Source organism: Stegodyphus dumicola, chromosome X2 (genome assembly GCF_044657685.1).
Source record: "Stegodyphus dumicola isolate Sdum_Otavi_A_Nest chromosome X2, ASM4465768v1".
NCBI classification, from domain to species: domain Eukaryota; kingdom Metazoa; phylum Arthropoda; class Arachnida; order Araneae; family Eresidae; genus Stegodyphus; species Stegodyphus dumicola.
The window spans coordinates 100,988,000-101,003,521 of record NC_140781.1 but is presented as its reverse complement, the minus strand read 5'-3'; the positions used below and the strand labels follow the sequence as shown (position 1 = coordinate 101,003,521).

The 15,522-nt window shown below is 28.4% G+C and overlaps 1 long non-coding RNA gene across 1 annotated transcript; it reads left to right on the top strand.

Annotated features, from left to right (window-relative positions):
* The first annotated feature begins 3,215 nt into the window (after nucleotides 1-3,215).
* LOC146992839 (uncharacterized) lies at nucleotides 3,216-9,092 on the top strand. The gene is made up of 4 exons (XR_015038914.1): nucleotides 3,216-3,345; nucleotides 4,421-4,530; nucleotides 6,687-6,729; nucleotides 8,868-9,092. It is a non-coding gene; the product is annotated as an uncharacterized LOC146992839 (long non-coding RNA).
* The last annotated feature ends 6,430 nt before the right edge of the window (nucleotides 9,093-15,522 follow it).

The window sequence follows — 15,522 nt, the reverse complement described above, 5'->3', positions numbered from 1 at the left end:
CTTAATATATAAAACTTCAAAAGTCGCCTTCTTTGTTTTAAACTCCAGCAATGTGCTACATTGTTACTGTTAAGCATGACTGCAATCGATAGAAAAGCTGATTTTCCTAATACGACAGAAGTACAGTAAGCGAAAGGGGTTTTTAATATATGGGTACAACATGAATAATGAAAGAAAAAAAAAATTAGACAGTTATTACGGATACACAGAATAAAAGGGATAATGATCTTCGAGAAGAGTAAATAATTGCAGCGCTGGTAGAAAGATGGCACCAAAAGACAAAGAGCAGGTAATTTTAAATCACAAATAAACAAAATAAACTTTACTGCTAGCTTTGAAGCAGGTGTTATATATTAAATTATCTTAATTCACACACAGAATTAGTGACATAACAGATCAAAATAGAGTAAGAATCAAACTCGCAATGCATTAACATTAAAAGAGTTATATATATATACTTTTAAAGATTTTTTTTAAAAAATGGGCACAAAAACACCTCTCTAAAAACAGACTTCGACGAACACCTTGGAAACAAAAGTCGTATACCATAAAAGAAATATTTCATTCAGAATTTTAACGTAAGAACCGTTTCTAATTTTAAGTTCTCTACTTAGGTACTCTCATCCATGAGAGAGGACAGCTTAGTCCGATATACCAGAAATTATCTTGAAATATTACCAGGTGACTTTAATGTAATTATAGAAATATTTCACTCAGGGAAAGAACATATTGTCTAGCTGCCCGGGTTCGAGCCCAGCTTTAATATAGCAAGCTAAAACACATCAAATGCCATTGAATGATACAGCATTTTGAAATGTTACAAAAAATTTAAATGCAATTTCGTGGAAGAGCTATTGCAATTACCTACATACTAAAATTTTGACCAAAAATTCAAGAAAACTAAGATACTCCTTTTTCTTTCGAAGGAATCAAAGTCATATACTAATGTAGGGATGCTCAACCTACTATGCTATGAAACCTACACAAAGGAATGAAATTTTGTCAGCTATGTGAGATGTCCAATACCGAGAAATTCCGTAAATTGTAGAATAGAACCTGCGTCTGAAAACAGACGAAAGGTAAAACATTATTCAAATACTTTACCTTTAGCCTTGAAGCAGGTGTTCTATATTAAACTGTGTTAATTCACATACAGAATTAGTAATATAATAGCTCAAAATATTTTAAGAACCAAACACGCATTATATAAACATTAAAAAATCTATATACATTTATTAGTGTTACGGGGGTTTATTCTGAAATATTATAAGGTCACTTTCAAAGAAATGATAGAACTTTTCACTCAGGGAAGGGACATTCTGTCTGGCTGCCCGGGTTCCATCCCAGCTTCTGTTACAAAAGTTTCATAGAAGAATTTTAAAAATCCAGAAACGAAACTTATGAAGAAATTATTGAACATACCTGGTTCTATGATTTAGCCATTCTTACAGACATAGTAACTAAATCTTAAATTTGAGGGAGGGGGCGAGAGAACTAAACTAAAGTCTTTGAATTAAAGGGTATTATAAATTCATTTTAAATCAAAATTAATTTTGTGAAAATATTACACAAATATGAGGAATATACATTTTTACCACAATGTAATGTACGGTTTGCCCCTTTGAAAATCTGGAGAACTAAGGGGTGAAATATAAGAAAACTGAAACAATCATTTGGAAAATCTCATCGAGCTTAAATTAGTTTGTAAATTAGATGTTTTGAGTGTATTTAAAATTAGGCTAACTACTTCATTCACTTCAAACCCATTACATAATACTACCCAAGCAGCATGTCTCCAAAAATATACGTATAATTTTGGTGAAATAAGGGTATGGTATTTTTTGCACGTTACTTTTACGAAATTTATACGAATGAAAAAGGCTGAAGTTACTGTTAACTCTTGATCGTTATTTTCCACACGTTATTTTTTCGAAAATTATACGAATCCGAATGTACTGATAAAACTACCGCCATGATGGTATATTTTATTCGTCACTTTTACACATATTATACGAATCCGAATGTTCTGAAAGAAACTACTGCCTTTATGGTATATTTCATTCGTCACTTTTACGGTTATTATACGAAGTCTAAAAAGATTGAAAATGAAGTTTATTAATTCAAAATATTTAGTGTATTTCTGGCATTTCACTTTGTTTTCCTTGTCCACGAACATGAAAAAAGGGGCAGTCATATATGAGTCTAAAATTTTTCTATAAATTTTAACATGTGAGCTAAATCTTTACGTGCATTTTTGCAAAAAATTATATTTTCTTAATTTAAACATCTTCAAAATAACTTATTTATTTTCTTATATCAAATTTGTTATTTTTATTCTTATCAACACTTATATTAATTTACACAATTTAATTTCTTTTATGAAAATCCTATTACCCATTTAACTGGAATAAGCTGTATATTAAATTTGTGTACTTACTGAGTTTGGTAAAATACTCTCCTTATTTTATTTAGCAAATGTGGGCAATTGAATTGGAATAAGACTAGCAAATCTTTCATGTCGAGGAATATAATAATAAATACAGCAGAAGATGCTCGAAAACGTTTAACTTCTTGAACAATAGTTTAATGTAGACCAAAGGATCATTAATATAATCAAAGATATACTAATATTTTTATTTAATAATAATAATAATAACTCTACGAAATTGCAAGCTGAATCCTGATATTTTACATATATTTCAGTTCCTTTAATCTTTGTTATAAAAATCATATGAGGCTAATTTTTTTAAAATTTTGTTTAATGTACGGAAAAAATGATATAGCGATTTTAATAATTTTTATATGAGGAAAAAATTAATAAATAATGTAAATAAATAATTATATTATATTTTATATTTTTCCTGAAACAGTTAAAGACATTCTTAATATGGAGATCTACAGAATAAGTACAAGGGTCCAGTTAAATGAACTCAAAATTTGCATAGTTAATTTTACGCTATAAAAATTATCCGGATTTACGATTATACACTGAGCATGCGCATATACAGACATTTCTATTTTTCGTAGAAAAATTTAATTATTACCTTAATACAGAGATGCTGTGAATATAAATTTATATAATGCAAAAGTAAGTTTATTTCATATGCTAATTTAGAGGCTTTCTTAATATGTTTAATTATAAAGAAAAAAAAAAAGCATTGCAATTCTTGTTCACTGACCAATGGCAAAGCAGACACTTTCTACTTCCGGTTGTGGCGGGATATTTGTGAAGTCAGCACTCAGCAATGGCGGTCGAAAAGAATGGTAAAGTCGCAAAGAATACTGTTTGTTCGTGGATTGGCGTTTGTGACAGAATCCATCGAAGTTACTAATTATTTGAAGAAAGTAAGTGAATATTTTATATTTTCAGTGTTTAATACTCGTACCTTTTTCACCTATATAAAATTTTATAAATAGCGTCTGTGTAGGAAATGTGATTTTCCATGTGTTGTTCTTTTGTGTACGTGCCTAATGATTCATTTTCAGGATTTGGTACTGTTAAATTTTGCACTAGTCTGTTTCTTACTGTTTGTGTCACTCCTTTTTGTATGTGTCTCACCTTTTTATAGTTATATTATTTTTACTCAAACGTTTTAATATTTATCTTAAAGCATACTGTAATTAAGCAGGAAATAGCTTTTAATGGAAAAAGAAAGGCAATATTAACATGACTAATTGTTCAGAAATCTGTTATGGAAATGTTATCTACCTTATGCCAAAAAATAAAGCATGTAACTTTCATTTATTTAGAAATACAAAATTTTTTATTTGCTTAGTGTTTTCCCTAAAAATAATTTAATTTCTTATTTTTGAATTTAGTTTTATAAATTTGCTTTAATATATAATCTTTAACTCAAAGATATTGTGCTATTAAAAAAGGAAACTTTATGCCATAGAAACACAGGTACTTTGTTCCAAATCTGTGTTCATTTTTTTTATATATATACTGAATTTTTATGCACTAGTAATTACTGAAATATATCCTTTCATGAATAATAAACAAGTCCTAAGTCCTTTCATGAATGCATTTCTTTTTTGTTTGTTTGATTTTGTTGTTTTAAAAGATCTGCCATAGTTAAAGAAAGAAAATAAAGTAAGAATGCTTTACTTTCAGTTTTGAATAAATTTATTACTATTTACTGCAGCTTCAAATTTCTCTAAACATAATTTTCGAAGTCAAAACTTGATAGTTATGTTGATTATTAGACTTGCATGAAAAAATTTATTGAAAAATTGGTATTTGATATAAAATACCTTAAATTATTTGAATGATATTTTACAAAATCATGTATTTTGATATAACTAGATAGTTAAAAAAATTTAAATTGTAAATGTGCAGAAATGCTTATATAAAACCAAGAAATTGTTTATATTTTTGTTGCTTTTTTCCTTGTAAATTAATTATCTATATATATTACAGTCTGGGGAGTCAGCACCCTGCTGAATTGTAGTAAACGAGACATCCAATCTACTAGACCATCAAAGATGCAGATTTGGATTTTCTAGTTCATAGTTATTGAAATCGTAATGGTATGTTTGTTTAAATTAGTACTGTTTATGAATGTGATAAAAATAAATTCTGATAAGATAAGAAATGATTTATTTTCTATTAATTATGAACTGTAAATAATGTAACAAATTTTCTTTATAGTATATTTACTAAACATTTTTTTTTTTTTTTTTTTATAAAAGGGAGGTAGTCTTATTTATACAATTCTTGCAGAGATACCAAGAAATAAAACATTTCAGGAATTTTCACTCAGTATATCTTGATGTGTGAAATCGTGTTGTTCAATGCCATATTACTTTTTCACAGGAAAGTAATTTTATTGATCTAACATCTGCATAAATCAAACTTTTTTAAGAATGATTACAGTTTCTAAGCTAACTTAAAATTTTCAGATTTAGAAAATGTATGTTTAATGTAGCATTAGTTTTCCATGGAATAGAAAAGGTTTTCAAAATGTTCAGTTGTTAGAGGGAAATAATATAAATGAGATTGTCCTGATACAGTTTCAGCTGGAAATGAAACTGAATTTTCGGATAGTGAAGATTTCATTTAAGAATTCTGATAAAACTGATTAATGTAATTCCTCTGCATTTAAAAATTCTAATAAAACTGATTAATGTAAATCCTCTGCATTTAAGAATTCTAATAAAACTGATTAATGTAAATCCTCTGCATTTAAGAATTCTAATGAAACTGAATAATGTAAATCCTATGATTCATGTAGGTATTCTTCTGTTATCAGGAGATTCAGAAATGTGTGTTTATGTGCATGCATTTTTAAATGTAGGTGCTCGTATGTGCATGTGTATATTCTTTATGTATGTATGTGTATATGCGCATACATGCATATACACATGCTTACATATCTACAGTGGAACCCGAGATACAAGTTTAATTCGTTCCAGCATTCAACTGGTATAGCGAATTTCTCGTATCTAGAAACAAGCTTCCCATTGAAAACAATGGAAATTCAGTTAACCTGTTCCACACCCCAAAAAATATCAATTTTTATATTATCATTATTTTAATATCAAGTCAATTTTTCCTAATAAATAACACTGGTAAATAATATAACAATAGTTTAACTTTGTTACCAACATTTTAACTCATTCTCATTAATCCACACCAACAACAGCTTCTCAACATATAGGAGTACTTTTATGGTGCTTGGAAGCAACGATAATTCCTTTGGCTACATCAGGTTTCTTAATTTCTTCCTGCTTCTTCAGAATAGTATAGATTTTCGATATTGAAAGGCCGCAAGTCTTCGCCAATTCCGTCACCATGCTTATGTTTATCTACGATTTCTTTCTTGATATCGACGGCCATGGCCTTCTTATTTTTCTTTGCAGCACTATCTGAGGCAACAATTTTCTTGCGAGGCATCTTGAAATAATTATTTTCACGTTAAATGTCAAAACAATTAACTTGAAAGTGCACAAACACGTATATAAAAGAACACTGAGTGATCTGACGAGGGGATTCCCTGAGTTGAGCCGGATAGGGAAATGGCGCCACCCGTACCAACAGCCTGGCTCATTGCTCGTTACTCGAATCAATCTCGTATTTTGCTCATACTTTCCTCGTATCTCGAGGTTTCATTGTACATTTCTGAATCCCATCCTAATAACGGAGGAGTACCTTTGCCAGTATTGCAACAGAGCTAGAATGAATTATTGTGTTAAATATGTGGAAATTGCATGCTTAAAGTACTGTTATTTTCTAAAAATATTATGTATGTCTATTTTTTACAAGAAGAAAAAATAGCTAAAAGCTGTTAATTTACTCGGATTTATTAGTCCAAAGGGGCTTTGTCCCCAAAGAACTATTGTTTTTGTTTTGCATTGGTTCACTATAAATACCTGTTTCACTTTTCAAACTGTTCCTACCAAATGTTAGAGTCCCTAGTGTGGGATTAATACTCTCTATCTTAGTGCCCTCTATAACCTGTATAACCTACAAGGATTGCCAGTTTAGGCGAGATATCTAGGTAGTCATCATAATACGTACCTTATTTTTTATTATTTTTAAATTAAATTGAAAGTAATAAACTAGTTTTCGATAATGGAGTTAAACTAGATTTGCATTCAACTCTGGTTTATTGTATTAATGATGTTTTGCTGTAACAAATATGAATTTTTTGTTTAAGTATAATAATTTAAAATGTTTTTTCTAGAGAATGAAGTACTGCCACTAAGGTAAAGGTACTAACTTGCAAGGTAATTTTCTATTCTACATTAACTCAATCTTTATGTCCTGTTACAGATATATTGGCAGAAATAATGAAAACCTGACATTCAAAAAGAAAAATAATAATGTTGAATGTAGTATATTAGATGGTTAACTGAGGTTTGGCAACTCATTAATAATCTTACACATATTGAGTACGAATAACTTTGACTATTACCGGTATTTTCAATAGTATAAAATTAGGCAAGAAAGCAGTTTTAGCTTAGCACTGATTTTAAATACAACTCTCTTACCAATATTGGTTTGACAAAGGTAAAATATAATTGAATTTAATAAGTTGGAAATACTGTCTGTCTTTCCATTAGTTAAAAAATAATTTCAAATAAAATTTCTTTTTTTCAGTTTTTCATGTTATTTGTTTAATGTTATTGTAATCTGATTTATCATATTTAGTCACATATTCCATCCCTCTTTGCACTATAGTATATAATTCAAAGGACTTATCAGTTTCAGCAATATTTTTTTTACCAGTATACATTTTTACCATAACTCTGTTTCTAAATCATATCCTGAAAAATTAAGGAGTAAAGTACACAAAGAAGGAAAATATGCAAGTAAATAATGGCATTTAGTGTTGTTTATGTGTCTAATATTTGTACTAGATTGTAAAAGTTATATAATTCTATTAGCTTTTTTAAATTATTCTTTTTAAAATTCAGGTGCTTCTTTGCACCCAAATGGTTAAAGCCCTAGTGTGACTTTGATACTTTGATCTAACTTCTATTCCTAATAAATAATCCAGCTGCATACAGTTTACTCAATTTCTGCTATGTGTAAGGTAAACAATATTAGCTTTTTTTAAATATATCTTTTACAACTATTCCATCAGGTAGATTTCTTTCATATTTTGCCTTAATTGAGTCATCCTGCTAATTAAGAATTTATTAAAGTTAATATGTTAAGTTTTTGTGTGTATAATTCATTTTAAGTATGTGCAAGCAAATGCATACATTAACAGTTACGTAGAATTATGTTTTGGGTATCAAATTCAGAAAATTTGGGGCTGTTTTTAGAAGATTTATTAATGATTTATACTATATTAATATTGGTAAAAAAATTCTGTGGCTTTTATATGAGAGTATATATTTTAAAATAGCTGCATGATATGGTAGAGGTAAAAAGCTTCATGTGGATCATAAATTAATATTATGTGGCAATTTTTCATTTATTTAATAAAGAAAATATTCAAGCCACAATTAAAATTTTTTCACTGGATTATTTGCATACAAAGTTTGCAGCAAATATTTCCTGCAACAGAAGTGACAATTTTTATTTTGCCAAGACAGGAAATTTAGTTAGTGAAAGCAGTAACCCTATTTTGAGATGTTAAACAGGAAGGCAAATTTTTTAATTTAAATTGATTTTTGAAGGAAGACTTATTTAGTCTTGCTATCATTCTACGTGGCTCTTAACTTTTTTATGGTATTTATAATTTTATTGTTATTCAGCATTCTGTTTGCTTAGAATGCACATGAATGTAGACTTGAAATATTTTATATTGCAAACTGAGATGCCATTGTTATCATAATTAAAGATTTTTGCTCTGATTTTGGAGGAATTTACTGATAATACTTTTGATTGTGTATTGGTTTCTGGTTTATTGAAATGTGTAAAATAGCCTGTTAATGCATATACGTATGTTAATGACATGTATATGTTTATGAAGTATTCTGTTATATGTATATAGTGTTGTGATTAGTTTTCTGCTTACTCTTTATTTAAGAAAAAGTTATCTGTAAGAAAGTGAATATTCTTTACTATATGTAGGAGTAAAATTGAAAAGGCTAATGCAATATAATTAATACAAAATTAAGTTTTTTCTCATGTACTTAAATACAAACATAGCCATTAAAGACTTTCTCAACCTTGCAGTTCTAAACAAATCTTAAGTATTTTTCACTTGAAATTATAGGCATTGTGTAAGGTATATAATTGAAGCTTACTGTGTGATAGTGTGAAATTAAATTTTTAATTACTGAAATGTAAATTTTTAAATATGAAATACTCAAGTGCATTTTATATGCATCTTTTAATACTTCAACTATATTTAAAAACTGAAAACCTCTGAAGTGTGAAATTATTACAAATTTTTCTTTTTCTTGTTTAGGAGCTGTTCTCAAAACATTGGGTGACAAAGAATTCACTTTTACAAAAATCGAGCAGGATATTAAAGACAGCGAACTATAGAACAAATATGGCGAAGCTGCATGAAGTCTATGTTGAATTTTATTATTGAAAAAAATATGCTCTTCAGATTTAATGTTAGTTTTTATTGTTTAACAGTAATTGCAGTTTTTGAATACTTGTAAAATAAACCTAATTCTTAAATTAATTTCATGTGTATTTCTTTTGCAAGTATTACAGTTCATAATACTTCAAACAACTTGAAATTTTATACTTGTTAATTTATGTGGGATATGTTCATAATAATTTTATAATTTAAATAACTCATTGTCATCATATGAGCATAATCTAAAATGCACAGCATTTGACAACAAATTAATAAAAAATTAGCCAACTTCTAATTGCTTTCTTTTGTCCAGTTGCCTCTTTTTAAATCATTTAATACCATAAAGCTATTTGATGAAAAAAATAATTGATATGTCCACATCAACATGCACATTTATAATGATGTTATAGAAAAAGTCACATGAGATAAATATTAAAAAAATTCAATATTCCTAAACAAATTAACTTTTTGAAATTTTATCTGGTATATAAGATAAAATAAAGAAGATATTTAGGTAATTTTGAATTTGCATAATTTTATGAACTTATTTATGAAATTAACAGTTACCTTGTAAAAGGGAACTTTTTAAAAATACCTCAATAAAGCATTTCTTTTGTAGAGGTGAACTTTTAGTACTGATCTAATATATTTATAAGATTTTAAACTGAAAAAGACAACAATAATAGATTACAATACATTGCAAGATTGACTGATAAATGTAAAATTTTTACATATCATAATCATGTGTGTAATTAAAACAGAAGCTACTCGATTAACTTGCATGCAAATTAATATTTTCTTTAACATGTTTGGGATAAACTGAATTTTAATAAATAAATATGTATATATTTGTGTATTATCTGAAGATATGAATGAAATATTTGTGACATTAAACATTCATCTTCAACGAAAATAACAAAGTCAGCTTGGTAAACTATTGGAAAAGGTAAGTTTTATACAATTTCCTGGTCTATATTTAACAATTTTAAAATTTAGCACACTCATTCAAATAATCTAAACGTATGATGTTTTCTTTTGTGCTACATTCGTTTACTGAATTTGTTAATTAACTATATTGTACTTTAGATCGAAATTAACGTAGATATTCCTTGTATTTTAAGGTATAAAAACTTATATATTTGATAATAATTGACCTAAATCTTCCCTATGTTTTCTTTGCATATACGAATGACTTTGGTAAAAATTTAGTCCGATGTCTTCTCCTCTTCACTGTGTAAAGTGCACATTTTTGGTAAAAAATTTGCATAAATCTCCAATTACCTATTTACTGCATTTTTCGTAAAATGTGCTTATTTTAATCTCTTATTTTTTATATAAATCTATGCAAAAATGTTCTGCATATTATGATTAAAAGATAAAATTAATTTAATATCAAATTTTTACATATCCACCTTTTAGGTATGTACAGCAATATGGAATATATATAACTGGAAAATTTAAATGCAAAAAAATTAATTTCTATTCAAAAATTACATAACACTAAAAGGCTGAAAATCACTTTTAATATTTCATTTAAAAGTGACTACAATATATGCAATAAATTTTGTAAACCTGAGTTCTATGTTTTAAATCAATTAATACTATCGTTCATTTACATGGCATAAGAAAATGTCCTTTGGAAAAGCAAATAATTTATTTAAAGTGTTATTTAGTAAACAACTGTTTGCTACAGTTGTTTACTAAATTTAAATTTATGAAATGAATTTAGTAAACAAAAATGCAAATGAACGATAGCATTAATTGATTTAAAACACAGAATTGATGTTTACAAAATTTATTGCATATTTTGTAGTCACTTTGAAATGAAATATTAAAAGTAATTTTCAGCCTTTAAGTGTTACATAATTTTTTAATATAATTTTTTTTTTTTTTTTTTTTTTTTTTTTTTTTTTTTGCATTTACTAGTGCATTTAAATTTTCCAGTTATATATATTCCATATTGCTGTACATAACTAAAAGGCAGATATGTAAGAATTTGATATAAAAATTATTTTACCTTTTAATCATAGCATACAGAAAGTTTTTGCATAGATTTATATAAAAAATATGAGATTAAAATAAGTACATTTTATGAAAAATGCAGTGAAAAGGTAATTGGAGATTTATGCAAATTTTTTACCAAAAAATGTGCATTTATACACAGTAAAGTGGAGAATACATCGGATTAAATTTTTACCAGTCATTCGCATATGCAAAGAAAACGTAGGGAAGATTTAGGTCAATTACTATCAAATATATACGTTTTTGTACCGTAAATTACCGGAAATATATACGTTAATTTCTATCAAATATATACGTTTTTGTACTGTAAAATACGGGGAATATCTACCTTAATTTTTACCTAATATATACGTTTATGTACAGTAAAAAATCGGGGAAATTTACGTAAATTTTTACTAAATATATACGCACACGTGAAGCAAAAAATTGAGATTTACGTATATGCCATAAATATACGTAAATCCCTGAAATTTACGTTTATTATACGTAAAAGTAGCGAATGAACAGTAGTCTCTCGCGTAAATATACCTAAATTTTACGTAAAAGTTACGTATAGTATAACGTAAAAATATACGTAAATATTTAGTAATTGCCACTGGACACTTTTTATGATATTTTTACGTTCAACTTGAACGTTTTTTATACGAAAGGCCATTCGTAAATTGCGTGTATTTTTCTCGTGCAATTTACGAATGCATGCTGCCTGGGTAGTATTCAAGAAAAATGGTAAAAGATTGCAAATATGTTAAATAACAATTCTATTGATCTAGAAACGGAAATAACTGATTTTCATCCTAATTAAGATCAAGAATATCACAAAAAGCCATTTGAATAGTCCTAGAACAGAAAAATCATGAACAGTTAAACTTTTAAAAAGATAAATTCCTGCTTCCGATCTACTTAAAAATGTGAAAGAGGATTTTCAACAATGAACTTGTTAAAATCAATGTTTAGATACAGGATAACAAATCAACATCCCAATGAGTGCAAGGATTTAGCCATAACATCGCATGTATCAGAGGCAAAAAAAAAACTCGCAGAAGAAATGCAGTGTTAAATTTCACATTAAAATATGATTTCCCTGTATTTAACTTTCATCTTGCTGAATTTTTTGTAAATAATACAAAGAGTATACCTTTTCTTTAACATATTATACCACACATTTTTATACTTTGTGTAATGTATTTATAACTGAAATATTAAAAGTGCACTAGATACTTGTAGCTCGCCAAAATTTTATAAACTCAAAATTGGCTCCCTTTAAGTTAAAGTTGCACATGACTGCACTAAGGGAAGACATGCAATTTTATTTCTTTGTCTGTATTTGGTTTCATTTTCATATAAAAAGAGTTAAAAATAGGGTTATCTAATTTTGTTATCTAGGTAACAAAATTTAAACACACATTTTCAGTAAAAATTACAGAATAAAAGATTTTGTTTCCCTGAAGATGCAACACCTCACTATTCCAGGTATGGTACAGACTGCATACTGTCAGAAAGAAATTCCTTTCTTAAACAGGGAATCCATATACTTTAATCTGTTTTTACACAAGTACTGTTTATGACTAATGGTCCAGGAGTAAAATACTTTATAGTTAATCCATCTAAATTTTTATTACTTCCGGTCATCTGTATAGACTGTTTATTTATCACGACTAAACTACCAATCTGCATTCTAGATACCTCATATGATTCTACAAGTCACGTTTCGTAGCAGCGGGTACTTGCTGAGCACAGATTTGTAAAGCGTGATTTTGCGTATAGCAGTACCTTACAGGATTCCATTTAATTTGTCCACCGCTAGAATTTCATTGATACGTGGTTCAACATTTATCCATCAACACCAGAAAGAATTTATCTGCTACTTTAAACAATTTCCATAGACTGAAAATGAAGTTCAAAAAAATCTTACAAATCTCAAATGCAAAGCATTCTGAAGAATTTTCACATATGGAAGATAGAGAAGTCAAACAATGAATCAGAAAATTACAAAAGAAGAATTGGGTGCTTATAAAATACCTTGATAATAAAAGTGCTCATTAGGAGAAACAGCTTTTAACTGAAGATCAGTTGAAGGAATCGTTAAATAACAGAGAAGCAATGTCTGATCTTCTAGCGGAGATGGACACAATTAAAGAAAAAAACGGACACTTTAAAAGAGCTACTGGGAAATATGTGCTCTCTACAGCGACATGGTTACAGTTGCATCAGTCATTCTTATAAGCAAAAGACATCAGCTTTTTCAAAAAATAATTCTGTCATGTATTTGCCAAGAGAACGAAAACAAGTCCAAAAGAAACTTTCAGAGTGCTTTTCAAAACCAAAATGAAAGTTAGTCTGCAGAATTTTACTTCGATAATAATAAAACATCTCTGATTTTATTTCAAAATGAATTTTTTTTCATCGATTTTAAAGAGATCTTCGCAAATTGTTTCATAAAACTTCACAATATGCCAAAATTGTTCAGATTAGGGAAAAAATATAATAAAGTATGCTTAAAACAACAAAGAAAAAGCACATTTTGAGCATCCTTAACAGAAGACAATTTGGCTCCACTAACTTTCTTTACGAGTATACATTAAATTTTTATTGACATTTCTTTTTTATTCAACACTTAACTTTCAATGGTTTTAAGAGAAACAGCACTTGATAGAGAGACTCTAAATTCGGAGAAAACTGAAACAAAATTGGTTTATACCCAGGCAGTGCAATTACACTGGCCTGTTGGGAAGAGAAGACCCCCTTGGACATGGAAAATATTAGGCCACACAGAGAGCAAAATGTTTAGCCTCCTTCTCGTAATGCGAAAGGAGGCCACTTGCGAAAAAATTACAACACAGCAGTACTTTTGAAACCACTACGAAGCAATAGAACTCTAACAAATCTCAGACTTCTGATGATTATAGTGTGATTAACAGTTCAACCTCACTTCGAATATTACAATACAATATAGAGAAAGCACCAATTCAGACACTTCAATATGGAATTCAAAACCTACAAAATTAATGCACAAATGCTTTCCTAACCATTAAAACATAATGTGATGCATTCATGTAAAATAATTAACTAGTAAAGCTCCAATATAAAGCAACATGTGAAAAGGGATGGACAAATTATAACATTCAAGTATTTCTAGTGGAAATAAAGTTGATATAAAACAAGATTTACCAGCCACAGATGTCTTTTTGCTCTGCATTATTCCTCCGTTCTTTTCATCATCGTTCTTTTTCTTTCACGATATCATGTTCTGCATTCCATGAGTGCACTAAAGTGATGACAAATTACACTAGAAGAGGCTAAAAGGGAAAAAAAAAAAGAATCATTAGATTTTAACTACTTTGATATTAAAGAATAATTATACACAAAGAGAAATATCTAATATTGTTTCTTAATATATAAAACTTCTAAAGTCGCCTTCTTTGTTTTAAACTCCAGCAATGTGCTACATTGTTACTAAAAGCATGACTGCAATCGATAGAAAAGCTGATTTTCCTAATACGACAGAAGTACAGTAAGCGAAAGGGGTTTCTAATATATGGGTACAACATGAATAATGAAAGAAAAAAAAAATTAGACAGTCATTACGGATACACAGAATAAAAGGGATAATGATCTTCGAGAAGAGTAAATAATTGCAGCGCTGGTAGAAAGATGGCACCAAAAGACAAAGAGCAGGTAATTTTAAATCACAAATAAACAAAATAAACTTTACTGCTAGCTTTGAAGCAGGTGTTATATATTAAACTATCTTAATTCACACACAGAATTAGTGACATAACACATCTATTAGCTTTGAAGCAGGTGTTATATAGTAAACTATCTTAATTCACATACAGAATTAGTCACATAAGAGATCAAAATAGATTTTTTAAAAAAAAGGGCACAAAAACACCATTCTAAAAACAGATTTCGAAGACCATCTTGGAAACAAAAGTCATATACCATAAAAGAAATATTTCATTCAGAATTTTAATGTAAAAACCGTTTCTAATTTTAAGTTCTTTATTTAGGTACTCTCATCCATGAGAGAGGACAGCTTAGTCCGATGTACAAAAAATTATTCTGAAATATTTCCAGGTCACTTTAATGAAATTATAGAAATATTTCACTCAGGGAAAGAACATATTGTCTGGCTGCCCGGGTTCGAGCCCAGCTTTAATATAGCAAGCCAAAACACATCAAATGCCATTGAATGATACATCATTTTGAAATGTTACAAAAAATTTAAATGCAATTTCGTGGAAGAGCTATTGCAATTACCTACATACTAAAATTTTGACCAAAAATTCAAGAAAACTAAGATACTCCTTTTTCTTTCTAAGGAATCAGTCATATACTAATGTAGGGATGTTCAACCTATTGTACTATAAAACCCAAACATAGGAATGAAATTTTGTCAGCTATGTGAGATGTCCAATACCGCGAAATTCCGTAAATTGTAGAATAGAACCTGCGTCTGGAAACAGACGAAACATTATTCATATAGTTTACTTTTAGCCTTGAAGCAGGT